Raw genomic sequence first — 13952 nt, 5'->3', positions numbered from 1 at the left:
GCCTCCTTCCCAGCTCCGTGTTCTTAGGAGATGGGATATGGTCCACTAAGATGCTTTTCAACCTGACTTGCAGAGGAGGGAATAGACCCCAGAGGGCTGTGAGACTTTGGAAGGAGCTAATCATAGCACAAAAACTCATCACGTTGCTCCCTCTCCCCGTAATGTGAATCCTGCATTTAACACAAATAAATGTGCTTTAAAAATATACTTGTCTTAATGTACACATTAATATTTTTAATTGCTTATGATCGGATAGAAATGATAGCTCAATAAGATGGTCCATGCTCATTCTTGGAATCAATTTTCTGGTAGTTCTCCAGGTTCTTACTTTGACATACTGGAGAAGCCTGGATCACAGGGTGACTTGGGACTTAGGTCTTTCCTAGGCTATTTACTACCCCAGAGGAGGGCCAGGCGGGAGCCAATCCAAGGAACAGTGGGGTTTCTTAGTTCCAGTCTGGCCCTACCTGGAGAGAGCTGAGCCAAGTGATTTGCTTCTTAGGCGCTGGTGTGTGGACATAACTGACTGCTCCCAAGTTTCACACTCAGTTCTTTTCTCCAAGACAGACTTTTAAAAGCAAAAGAAGTAACAAAGGTCTTAGTATTTCCTCTTTCTAGTATCTCCTGTCTCTTGGAACCACTCTTCTTTTAGGAAGATGACTGGGAGAGGGGAGGGACAAAAGGAAGAATTTGGTTTCCTTGGTGATCCAAAGGATGCTCTCAGCACATCTGCCTTCCCTAAAGACCTTATTAACATCCCTGCCATGTGCTATGAGAGATTTAACCCACTGCTGCTCTTCTTTAAAGATGAAAAAAAAACTCCTTTGCTTTCACTTTCTGAAAGCAGAATGCCACGAAAATTTAGTATTTGTTGAAAAAGATATTAATAAGTTCATGACCTCTTGTCGATGCCTGGGTGGCTGGACGGAAACGGTTAGAAGGAAGTGGGCAGCCTACCTCAATATGTCATGGCGAAGAGTCATGAGGTGGGGGCTAAATCAGCTCTGGGGGCCCAAGAATGTATCCTACTTAAAAATGCATGCAGACAACATGTTTAACTTTTACTTTTTAAAATTGATTCAAGAAGCTAATGAGATTTTTTTTTAAAAAATTATTTTATTGAAATCTAGTTGACTTACAATATTGTCTTAATTTCTACTGTACAGCAAAGTGATTCAGTTATATAGTCTTTTATATATTATATAATCTTATATATCATATATAGCTTATGTCTTATATAATCTTATATATAGATAGATTCTTTTTTACATTCTTTTCCATTGTGTTTCAAAATATGACAAATAAGCTTACCTGCAAAACAGAAACAGACTCACAGACATAGAGAACAAGGATTGTGGGATTTGATTTCATGTTATCTGGTAAAGCCAATGTCAGAGTCCTCTTTTTTCCAATTTGCACCCAAAATTTTATTCAAAAATAATGTGCTATGGAGACACAAAGGATAACATGGAGAGAAGGTGGAGTTGATGAGCAAATTAATGGCCTTTATGCCTTTTGCAAGCTGGCTAATTTACAGTTGAAACTTCACAACAGGCTCATTCTTCTTAACAACATCTGCATTTTATAATGTGCTCTGTGACAGCAGTTCTGCCATTATCTGCTGTGCATTTTATAATATGTGCTGTGCTGAGCGCCCAAGGCATGGTCAGGGAAGGCCTTCTTTCCACGGTGCGGTGATTAGATTTATGGCCCGGTCTCCATCTGAAGAGAGATTAGCAGGACTAAGGCTGTTTAGTTTGGCAAAGGCGAGAGGAGCAGGGGATGTGATAGGTACATTATAGAAAATGATAAATGAAGAAAGGGAAGACTTTGGGAGCCCCTCATTTGCCATTGCAAAGACACTTAACACACTGGTCTCCACCCTGAGCATGTCATTAACCCGGGTGGTTTGAGGTTTTGGAAGGAGCATAGGCAGGCAGAGAACTCGCCTCAGGGAAAGGCACTGTACTGATGGGAAATGTCTGGGCCGATATATTTATATGAAATAGCACCTATGGTTACATTAGCAGGGATCGGTTTACCGGGGCCATCCATCCTACTTGAGGGCATGGTGACAAGGCTGGCTGTGCTTCTTGCTTCCCCGGGGAGGGGCCCCAGACGACTTGGCACCAGTCCCCTCCACGGGGTGTCTGGGTTTCCAGCAGCCTTTTCTCCATAGGAGACAGAGGGGGAATCCAAGCACTGAATGGATGCAGGAATCTGGGGGGCTGCGGGACGCTGCCAGTCCTTAGGAATTTAGTGAGGGCCACTATCAATGTGGGTCACTGAGACTGCTGGCCAAGTGGGAGAGACCTGAAAACTACTGTCTTTTATAACTCACCTGGGACTTCCTGTATCTTTGGCTCCAAAGGGAACTGGATCCTTTAATCTCTATAAGCCAGCTGACTCCCGAGCAGTACCTTGGATGGCAGTTTTAGCAGTGGGTATCAGTGGCAGGGTCTAGGGGCATGTTCCTAGCTTCTTCACTGACTCCTATTGTCATCCTCAATTTCCCGGTTGAAGACTGCTGTCCTAACCCCAGGCTCCCAGAGGCTGGGGGTGGGAATGGTGGAGGGTCAGTCTGTTAATGTCTGACTAGCTCTTTGAAGTCTGCTCTGTGTAAGCAAAGCCCCCTCGGGGCCTTCATGCTGTAAACAATTCCAAACTGACCACCGCTGGTGAGTGAATTCTTCACCTTCCACCCTTCCCCTCCCAATAGCTCCTGGAGCAGCTATAACCTTCTTTGCAAAACTGACTTTCCATGACTTCCCCTTTCTTCCTCTCTCTGTCCCTCCCTGCCTCTTTCCTTTCCTGCTTCTTTTTTCTTTTCCCTCATTCTCTTTTGTTTGTTGCATATTTGGTCTCCTACTTTGTGTAGGCATCTTGATTCAGAGCTTCCTCTTGGATGTGTATGGAAACATGTACTGAGACAACCAGTTTGGCTGGTGGATCTTTCCTTCTCTGTTTCTTAGTTCTGGGGCTTTGAGTAAGTCGTCTGAACTCTGGGTTATTGTCTTCAGTAGGAGGCAAAGACCCATGTCCTACTGAGACACCTCCCCCACCACACACACACACACACACACACACACACACACACACAGAGCCACCCAGAGCCACCTTTTCTGGAGATGCTGAAAGGGACATATGTGGGAAATTTGGATGCTCAGTGGAGGGGCTGATGGACCCCACCAAAGAGCAGATAAGACAGAATATCTAGACAGCAGGCCATTGATAGGCGTTAAATAGCTTGGGAAGTATTATTTTAATGTTTGACCCACACGTGTTATTTATACTTGTTATTCAGTTCCTCAGTCATGTCCAGTGCTTTGCAACCCCATGGACTGCAGCATGCCAAGCTTCCTTGTTCTTCACTATCTCCTGGAGTTTGCTCAAATTCGTGTTCATTGATATTCATACTAATTAACTGCAAAATCATATGCTGATGGGCTTTTGCAAAGAGAAGAACTGATGAAGGCAGTAGTAAAACAGATTGTATAGGTGTGTGTGTGTGCTGTGTGTTCAGTCACAGCCGACTCTGCGACCCCACGGACTATAGCCTGCCAGGCTCCTCCAGGCTCCTGGAATTTTCCAGGCAGGAATTCTGGAGCAGGTTGTCATTTCCTACTCCAGGGGATCTTCCCAACCCAGGGATCGAACCCTTGTCTCTTGCGTCTCCTCCATTGGCAGGCGAATTTATCTATAGCCAAACTTAAAAAGCCGAATGAAATGTATTATGTAAGGGCAAGATCATGATAGCCACATGTGATGTACAACACATTAGGACTGCACTTTATTATCCTAGACTCTTGGCATTGGGCTGCATTTGTGAATCAAGCTGGTTCAAAGGACAGTGAGAGGTCTGGAGTCAGCCAGCACAGCACTGGTAACTTCAGGCAGTTGACTTCTCTGAGCTTCTCAGTTGTCCAAACAGATAATACTTACTGAGCACCTCCTGTGCACTCAGCATCCCTCTTAACAAATATTATTTAATGTCATAATAACTCATATGGCAGGTACTATGGTTGTATCTGTTTTACTGATAAAGGAACCTGAGGTGCAGGCGCAGGTTCAAATAGTTTGAATGTGGTGCGGGCAGGGTTTGAGTCCATAACATATACATCCACCAGGGTCCTAACCTCATACTTTAGTCAGGGTTCTCCAGAGAAACAGAACCAGTAGGATATGTAATACAAGGTTTTCTATGAGGAACTACTCATGCAGTTATGGAGGCTTGACAAACCCCAAGATCTGCAGGGTAAGTCAGCAGATCATGGTTAAATCTCATGCCAAATCTTGAGCTCCATTCACATAGAATGGCCTGTTGTGTTAAGCTAGCTGACCTCTCCAGATGTTGTGTTCCTTAATAGAGAGGAACAGTATTTCTAGAGGCAAACCATAATATCTCCTCCTCAAGGCGTTTCTACTTTCCCCTTCTCAGTTCCTGGGCTCCCTCTTCTCCTTGCCCATCTCTGAGGCTCTAAACAGGAGCCCCAGCTGGGCAGGGGTGACAGAAAGTGCGATAAGGACAGTGAACCAGCTGCCTCTTGTCCTACTCACAAGGGGTGCTGGTTCCTGGGCCACCCAGTCTGGCTTTACTTACTTCCAAGCCACAGTGAGGTCTGGGAGTCGCTCCCAGGCGGGGCCTTCTCCCTGGCGAGCAAGTCATCTCAGGGGGCGGGAATCGCCCAGGGCAGTGCCTTTGAGAGATGTGGCTGACTCTGTTTCAGTTCTCCGGGGTGGTCAGCCTGTAATTTCAAGATTTACTGGCCTCACGGAGATAGCCGCAAATGGGGCAACGGCGGTAATTACCAGAGGCTGCTCTGCTAATCCTTGGTTACAAATGTTAGTTAGAAGCTAAAGAAGATTCATGCAAGCATTTCCTGGAGTTCATGGGCTCCATGTCCTTTTTGCTTTTCTTTTCCTCTCCTTAAAAAGGGAGAAAAATGAGAGAGACAGAGAGAGGGAGAGAGGGAGGGAGAGAGACAGAGAGAGGGAGACTGATTCTTATTTAATTTTATTGTGGCCACTAGGAATTAGTGTCTTTGAAGTCCAAATTATTTTAATGCTTTTTTAGGTTTGTTTTATATTTGGAATTGGAAAAAATTAGGAAGCTGAATTCCTAAAGCTCATGAGAACCAGCGTTGTAGGTTTTGCCAGTTCGTGGCTGAAGATGGGCTGAACAGAATGATTTGAGGGGGGAATGTCTCCAAGCTGAGTAAAAGAAATAAAACTTCTGGGACTCCTGCCCTCCTCCGAGAAGCCTGGAACGTGAGTGCCCTGCCTGCTGCTGTCCCGCCGGAGCACGGCTGGAGGGAGTTGCTTCATATTGTGTTCGTTAGCCTTAGAGAACCCTCCCTCCAGGAGGGCAGTACTAAACCTACGTGCTGTGTGAAAGTGGCAAGAGGTGGCCGGGGTCTTCTAGAGACGGCCCACGGCCTTTGCCAGACCACCTGCCATGCTCATCTCGGCCTCTCTGGAGGCGGTTTAGAGGTCATTCACTAGGCCCAGGAGGGCTCTGCACATAGAACTGACCCCAGAGGAAGAGAATAGCATTGGTTGTTTTCCTCCAATTCCTATTTTCCTAAAGTTTAAACTTACTGCAGGCTGTTTGGCTCCTTAGCGCTACACAGGCTCCCACCCCTCCCCAAGACCATGTTACAGCACAGGCATCACTGGCAGGCCTCTCTCACAGGTCAGGCCATCTGCACTCCCTTTGTTTGGAAGGGCCATCACTTTATGAAGCCTGGTGGTTTTAAGACCCCCTCCAAAAGATCTCTGGTGTCCACCATCAGCCCTGGAACAGGCTATTTCCACCTCCCTACCCATGGGAGTCTGCCAGTGCAGCCTCCCAGCGAGGCTAAGAGAGGTTTTCTCTTCCATGGGACAAAGCAGCATAGTTACCACAATAGCTGTCGTGACAATAAACTCCAGCTATTCAGCTGACTCTGGAGTACAACAGGTACCCAGGAAGGGAACGGAACTTCCCTGAGAATGTTCCTTTCCCCATAACTAGAGGCTACACTGATGGACTAGACTAGAAGGAGAAAAATGGTTTTTACTGAAATAACCGATGTTTTCCTCTTTGCCTGAGTAAGCACTTTCCAAAGTGGCAGTTTTCCAAAACTTGAGCAAAGCATATTTATTTTGTCTTGATCAAAGTGTGTTGGTGAATGGTCTCTCAGGACAAGACAACTTCTCCGTGATTTGGGGTGCCTTCGCCAAATCCTTGGAAACAAGGTGAATGTCTGCGGCTCAGTAGTGAGGGCACCTGTTTTGAGGCAAGCAGTTCTGAAACCTGACATTGACGTGATCAGTTGTCAGCTGAGAGGTCCTGAGTAAGCCATGCCAGCTCTCTGCACCCCGACTTTTCCATCTGCCGCTTGGGATTGATGGTGAGTTGTGCTTGGGGCCCTGTGAGGATCATAGGTGATGGACAGATGATTCCAGCATGTGGCCTGGTGGACAGTGAGTGCTTACTTAATAAATGCTAGTTGAAGTGGTTAGAGTAAACGGATGCCCTGTCTCTCTCAGCCTTCTAGCATTAAGCACTGGAAGCCTAGTGTCCCCTGCAGGGACTTCTCTGCAGCTCCCCAGACTGAGTCAGGAGAGTTAAGTGAGTTTCTATTAAAGCCATGCCAAACTTTTAACCTCCAACCCACTTATCAGCAACTGAAGCTGAATCACCTTTTCTTACTGTTCCTCCCTTCCTTCTTAGCTACCATCATCACTGTTTGCCAGATCTTGTTGCTGCTTAAACTTTTACATATAGTTAGATAGCATCACTGACTCTATCTAATGAACATGAATCTGAGCAAACTCCAGGAAATAGTAAAGAACAGGGAAGCCTGGCATGCTACCGTCCATGGGGTCGTGAAGAGTGGGACGTGACTTAGCCACTGAACAATGACAACAAAACTTTTACATATAGTGTCTCATTTAATTCTCAAGTACACTTGTGAAGCACAGTGATTAATTTTATGTGTCAATTTGACTAGGTCATGGGTGCTCACATATATAGTCAAACATTATTCTGGGCATATCCGTGAAGATGTTTCTGGATGAGATGAACATTGCTATTGCAGACTGAGTAACGCAGATCACCTTCCTAATGTGTGTGGGCCTCATCCAGTCAGTTGAAAACCTGAATAGAACAAAAAGACTGACCCTCCTTTGAGTAGGAAAGTACTCTTTCTCCTGGATGACCTTCAAACAAGGACATCAGCTTTTTCCTGCCTTCAGACTCTGAAGCACTGGCTCTTCCTGGGTCTCCAGCCTGCTGGCCTTCAGCCTGGAGTCACAACATCAGCTCTCCTTGGCTTCCAGCTGTTGGCTTACGCTGCAGATCTTGGGGCTTGTCAGCCGCCATAACTGCATGAGCCAACTTCTCATAGGAAATCTTGTATTACATATCCTACTGGTTATGTTTCTCTGGAGAACCTTGACTTATGTATGAGGTTAGGACCCTGGGAGGTGTGTGTTATGGACTCAAATTCTGCCTGCACCACATTTGAGTGATTTGAATCTGAGTAGATTTCTCAAGGCCACTGGCTTCAGCTTCCTCATCAGTAAAACAGATACAATAATAGTATCTGCCATATGGGTTATTGTGATATTAAATAATATATGCTAAGAAAAATGCTTCATACATAGGGGGTGCTCAGTAAGTATTAGCTGTTTAGACAACTGAGAAACTCGGAGGAGTTAACTGCCTGAAGCCACCTAGCTCCTGACAGAGCTGTGCCGGCTGACTCCAGACCCTTCTCTATCATTTGGACCAATTTGATTCACAAACGCTGCCCTCACCATGGAGGGGCCACCACTCCTGGAGTGGTCTGACTGGGGCAGAGCTGGGCTTAGAGCTCCATTGTTCAGCTGCATGGCCCTGTGGGTGGCCTTGGTGTGGGAGCAGCTATTACCGGTGGCTCCCACCACTCTCTGAAAGGTTGAAGGCGACCATCAGCCTGCCCTTGCCCTTCCAGCAGCAGTTTTTTGTTTCTTCTTCCACCTTTTGCCCTCCCCTGCAGCCCTCTAGCCAGCCAGCTGGAGCTACTTCACAGCTATGTCAGAAGCAGTGCTCCAGAGTTGTGGGGTCGGCTGTAGGGCCCAAGGATTGGGTGGAGCAGGACGGGGAACAGAACACACTCCTGGGTCCTGGGGGTGGGGGGGTGTGAAAGGAGAAAAACCCACAGCCCAGCTCTTGAGGTGCCACAACCAAATGGGAGACATAGGGCAGCCCACAAAAAGCTCCAGAATAGAATTGGGCAGTCTGGAACACACTGGCACATTGCTTGACAGATTCTCCTTACCCAGGTAAATAACAGGTAAAGCTTTATTTAAGGCACTGAAACTAAATATGGCCAGTCTAGAAGGATACCAGGAAGTGTGCTGAGGACTGTTCTGAAGAGTGCATATGATTTAACTTGGTGAAGGAGAATGCACACACTCAAATTCCTTCAGTAATTATGATCTGTATCATACAATTAATAGTCATGATAATATCCACTTATTGGACACTTGCTAGAAACCAGGTATACAAAAGTACACATATATAGGACCTTTCATGCATTCAGTCATCTCATTCAACACAAATTCCTTCAGTTGTTATAATTTATGTTTATAAAGATAGCAGTAATAATGATAACCTCCTTTTTTAAAACAAACTCTTTTGACTGAGCACGTATGATGGACCAGACAACCAAATACTATGCTCCGTATCTTTACATACATTTTTGCATTTCACCAACACAGCAGTCTGGGGGAGTAAGTATTAATACCTGCATTTTATATGCGCAGCACCTGAGGCACGGAGAAGTTGGGTGACTTGCCTCAAATCACACAGCAGAGCCCAAGTTCAAATCAGACCTGAGTCACAAGGATGGCAAACCCAACTCTTCTATTATCAGCCCCTCTTTTTTTTGAGAATTATCGCACTGCAAATGTGTTGTTCATATATGCCGAGTGTATGCCAAACAATATGCTCATGCTGCGTGTAGTAAGAAGATTGAGTCCTTGGACTCTGAGAGTTTTCGATACAGTCATGGTGCTCACAGCTCTAGAAGGTAAAGAAACAATAGGATAGGGAGTCTCTTCTGGTGTTTTGGTATCAAGACCTGGTTTTACAGAAAAAGTATTGACAGAGATTGCCTGGTGGCTCAGATGGTAAAGAATCTGCCTGCAATGCTGGAGACCCAGGTTCGATCCCTGGGTCAGGAAGATTTCCTGGAGAAGAAAATGGCAATCCACTCCAGTATTCCTGCCTAGGAAATCCCATGAACTGAGGAGCCTGGTGGGCTACATAGTCCACAGGGTCTCGATGAGTCAGACATGACTGAGTGACTTACACTTTTCATAAATAAGTTCATTTCCTGAGTAGAATTATTTTGATTGCTTTTCATTGTTATTATTCAGTGGCAAAATGCCAGTCAATGTGGGGTTTGCTTTTTTCTTCACACATTTTATAGCCCTGGACCTACTTGGGGGGCAGCTTCTGTCAAGTTCCCTAATGATGCCTGCTCTTGGTCCTCTTGGCCCTGTGTAATCCCGCCCAAGTGTAGCCCAAACCCAGTGGTTTGCTTCTTATGAAAATGGCAATGGGGCTGGCATGCCATATTCATGATTTTATAACAAAAGAGCTGATCCTTATCTTGCTGGCTTTCTGTGTTTTCCCGGTATTATCTCTGGCCCTTTATTTGCTCGCTCTGAAGAAGCCAGCTGCTGGATTTGGAGCTGTCTTATGGAGAGGCTTATGTGGCAAGGAGCTGAGGACCCTCTTGACCAATAGCCAGTGGGAAACTAAGTCCTGCCAATGACCTCCTGAGTCACCTTGGCAGCCAATCCTTCACCAGGCGAGCCTTGAGATAAGACTGCAGCTCTTGCTGACACTTTGAGTGGAGACTGCAGAGATCCTGAGGCTGAGCCAGGCCTGGATTTGTGACTTTTAGAAGCTGTGAGATGATAAATGTTGTGCTCTCAAGCCACTAACTTTGGCTACTCTTGGAGAAACTCCCTGGTATGGTCTTGCCTTGGTGCTTTGCCCTGACTGGTCCCACTGTCTGGATGTTCAATCCCTTCACCTCCTTTCATTCTTTTTTCAAATGTTGCCTTCTCCTGAGAAGCAATTAAAAATGACAACTGTAACCCCTAGTAATCCCAATCTCTGTTACCTGAATATACTATTTATTTTCTCTGTTGCATTTATCACCTTTCAACACACTCTTTTATTCACTTTTTTAAAAAAAACTATGCTTGCTTGGACAATTAGGCAAGGAGAAGAAATAAAAGACATCCAGATAGGAAAGGAAGAAGTAAAACTTTATTTACAGATGACATAGGTATACAAAAAAAAATCTTAAGAAAACCACTTAAAAACTTAAAGCTAATAAATGAGTTCAGTGAGGTTACATGATACAAGATTAATATATAAAAATTGTATTGAATAATACAAACAATTAAATTAAGAAAACAATTCTATATACGAGAACATTAAAAAGAACGAAATACTTAGGAATGATTAACAAAGAAGTGCAAGACTTCTACATTGAAACTAGAATACATCACTGAAAGGAATTAAAGGCAAAGGCATCTGTTTTTCTGTGTTAGAATATTTAACATTGTTAAGATGGCAGTACTCCCCAAATTTATCTACAGGCTCAACATAAACTCTATCAGAATCTCAGCAGCATTTTTTTTTTTTTTTCCCAGCAGAAATTGACCAGCTGGTTCTAAAATTCATATGAAAATTCAAGGTACACAGAATAACCAAAATAATTTTTAAAAAGAAGAAATATAATTGAGAATATATAAATAAACTCTTACATTTATGTTCAGTTGATTTTCAACAAGAATACCAAAGCAATTCAATAATGCAAGAAAAATGTTTTTAGCAAGTTATGCTGGGGCAACTGGATATCCACATATGAAGGAATGAAGTTGGACCCTTACCTTATGTGAGATACAAATGAACTCAAATGCTTCATAGACCTACATGTACATGTTGCAACTACAAAACCTTTAGGGCTTCCCTGTAGCTCAAGTGGTAAAGAATCTGTCTACGATGCAGGAGACCAGGGTTCAATCCTTGGGTTGGGAAGATCCTCTCGAGCAGCGATTGGCAATCCACTCCAGTATTCTTGCCTGGAGAATTCTATGGACAGAGAAGCCTGACTCCAGTATTCTTGCCTGGTGAATTCCATGGACAGAGAAGCCTGGTGGTCTCTAGTTCTTGGGGTCGCAAAGAGTCGGACTCAACTGAGTGACTAACACACACGCACACAAAACCTTTAGGAGAAAACATAGCAGTTAATCTTTACAACCCTACATTAGGCAAAGTTTTTTATATATGACAACAAGAACATAAACACCAAAAGAAAATACAGATGAATTAAACTTTATCAAAATCAGAAAATTTTGTGCTGCAAATGGTACCATCCAGAAATTGAAAAGACAATTCACAGACTGGGAGGAAATATTTGCAAGTCATATGTTTATTAAGAGTTCAGTATTTACATATATAAAGAACACTTACAACTCAAGAACAAAAAGATAAACAACCCAATTGAAAAATAGGCAAAGGGGTTGAATAGCTGTTTCTCTAAAGAAGATATACAAATGGCCAACAAGCACTGGGAGATAGATGCTCAATGTCAGCAGTCATCAGAGAAACACAAATTAAAATCCAGATGAGAGACTACTTCATACCCACTAAGATGGCTATAATAAAAAAAGGAAAATTAGAACATAGGGGAGGATGTGGAGAAATAGAAACCTTTATACATTGCTGGTGGAAATGTAAAATAGTGCTGTCATTGGAAAACAGTTTGGTGGTTTCTCACAAGTTAAACATAGGATTACCAACTTCATACCTTAGTATATACACAAAATGACTAAAAATAAACTCAAATAAATGCTTGTACCGGGATTTTCATAGCAGCACTCTTTGTGGCAATCAAAAGATCAATCAACTGATGAACTAATAAATAAAATGTGGTATACCCATACAAATGAATGTTATTTTGCAATTGAAGAAATTAATTCATACCATAATGTGGATGAACTTTGAAAACATTATGCTAAGTGAAAGAAGCCAGTCACATGTTGTATGATTTCATTTATATGAAATGTCCAGAATAGGCAAATCTGTAGAGGCAAAGTAGATTAGTGGTTGCCAGAGGCCGAGGTGGGGGTTGGGGAAATGGATTGGGGAGTGACAGCTGATGTACATGTGGTTTCTTTTGAGGTGATAAAATGATGCTTGTACAACTTCAAATGTCTTAAGAACCATGGAATTGTATACTTTAAAAGGACAAACTTTCTGGTATGTGAGTTATATCTTAATAAAGCTGCTAAAAGTAAGTTATGCTTGTTGTTTATTGACTGTCTGTCCCAACTGGAATATAAATAAAATGAGGGCAGAGGTCCTTGTCTATTTTGCTCGCTTATGTATTACTGAATAATTAGAAAAGGGACTGGTGCTCAATAAGTGTTTACTGTATGAATGAATGTAGGAATGTTTTGTATTGACTTTCTGATTTCTAAAAAATGTAAGTACCCTTGCATTGGGCAATGCATTATAAACTGACTGTAATGGAATTAATTTGCTACCTTCCTTATATGGAAATTGGATCAGAGATAGTGGAGCAAATCAAAGAACTGGAGGAAGCCTGGCTTCAACCAACAGGAAGCAGGATGCAGCGTGATGATGAGAGCTGGCTGGGTTCTAAGGGAACAGCAGCCTCTGCCATCTTGTGTCAGGAGATACAGACTGGTGGCCTAGGAGCCAAATCTGACCTCAGATGTGTTTTCAAGTCTCCTGGAAGTACTTTCGACATCTGCGTGTGAATTCTGGAAAAGTGCCCTGCCCTCCAGCTACGCCACTTTCGTTCAGCCTGATACTAAGGTATAGGACTTGGTGGGAGAAGCTTGGCTGGGTATTGGCCTCCTTGTACCCACTCATGATTGTCTTTGAAAAGTGGATAAGATGTCCAACCTTATACAGTGGCCCTGTGCATTTAAAAAATCTTGTATTGGTTTTAATATCCAAGTGCACACAGCTTATATGAGAGGTGATCCTAGGAAACACCAGTGAAGTAGGGACATGGGAAAGGGAAAGGATAGGAGATAATTAAGAGTCAGTGACCAAGCTAGTTAGGGGTGGTGCTTACTCCTGGGAAAAGTCTGGGAAGCACTGGGGGATGTGGGCTTCACAGTTATCCTAGCCTTGGTTGAGGAAACCAAGGCCTTGGTATACCCAGTCCTAGCAGTTGCAGCTGCTCTGGAGGCTGTTAATTCTCTGACAGTTCCGGTTTCTGCACGTGGACATTAGGCCTTCCAGTGCTTCAGAGAAGCAGCTCCTGGCAGCTGGAAGTCAGCCTGCACACACAGAAGTGATAAACATCCAGGATTTGGGCTTGGTACCCATTGTTTCTTTTTGATTGCCAACATTTTAGAAGCAGCAAGCTTTTTTAAAAAAATGTGAATATCTGGCATCTGGGGGAAAGAAATGTGAAGATCTGGCAAAAGTGGGTTGACATTTCTACTTGGCAACTTCTAGCTGGACACACACCCCGTAGCAGGACCCTGTGTTCTAACCATCATGGCCCCTTCCAGGCTGCTGTGCTCACTCTCAGCTCCTACGTGGCCCTAGGGGGCACTATCATTTGTGATTCTTGCACAGCTCCTGGCTCAAAGCGTAACTAGTGATGGCTAAGCTGGTATGCCCTGTGAAAAGTGGCATAAAGAAAAATAAGGTATAGACGGATTTTTTTTTTCCCCTATTTTCCCCCAAAGAGCAATGACCTGCACGTACTTGACTTGTGGTGAGAGTGCTGAAAGCTGCTGCCAGTAGTTTCATATATGTAGCTCCTGCTACACCACTCCTCCAGATCTAGGAGGGGCCGGGGCTTTGATCGGGGGCCTCTTCGCGCATGACCAGCCCTTGGACTCGCATGACCAAG

The sequence above is a fragment of the Odocoileus virginianus genome, chromosome 31 (genome assembly GCF_023699985.2).
Source record: "Odocoileus virginianus isolate 20LAN1187 ecotype Illinois chromosome 31, Ovbor_1.2, whole genome shotgun sequence".
NCBI classification, from domain to species: domain Eukaryota; kingdom Metazoa; phylum Chordata; class Mammalia; order Artiodactyla; family Cervidae; genus Odocoileus; species Odocoileus virginianus.
The sequence above is the reverse complement of the archived record's forward strand: the minus strand, read 5'-3'. Positions refer to the sequence as shown.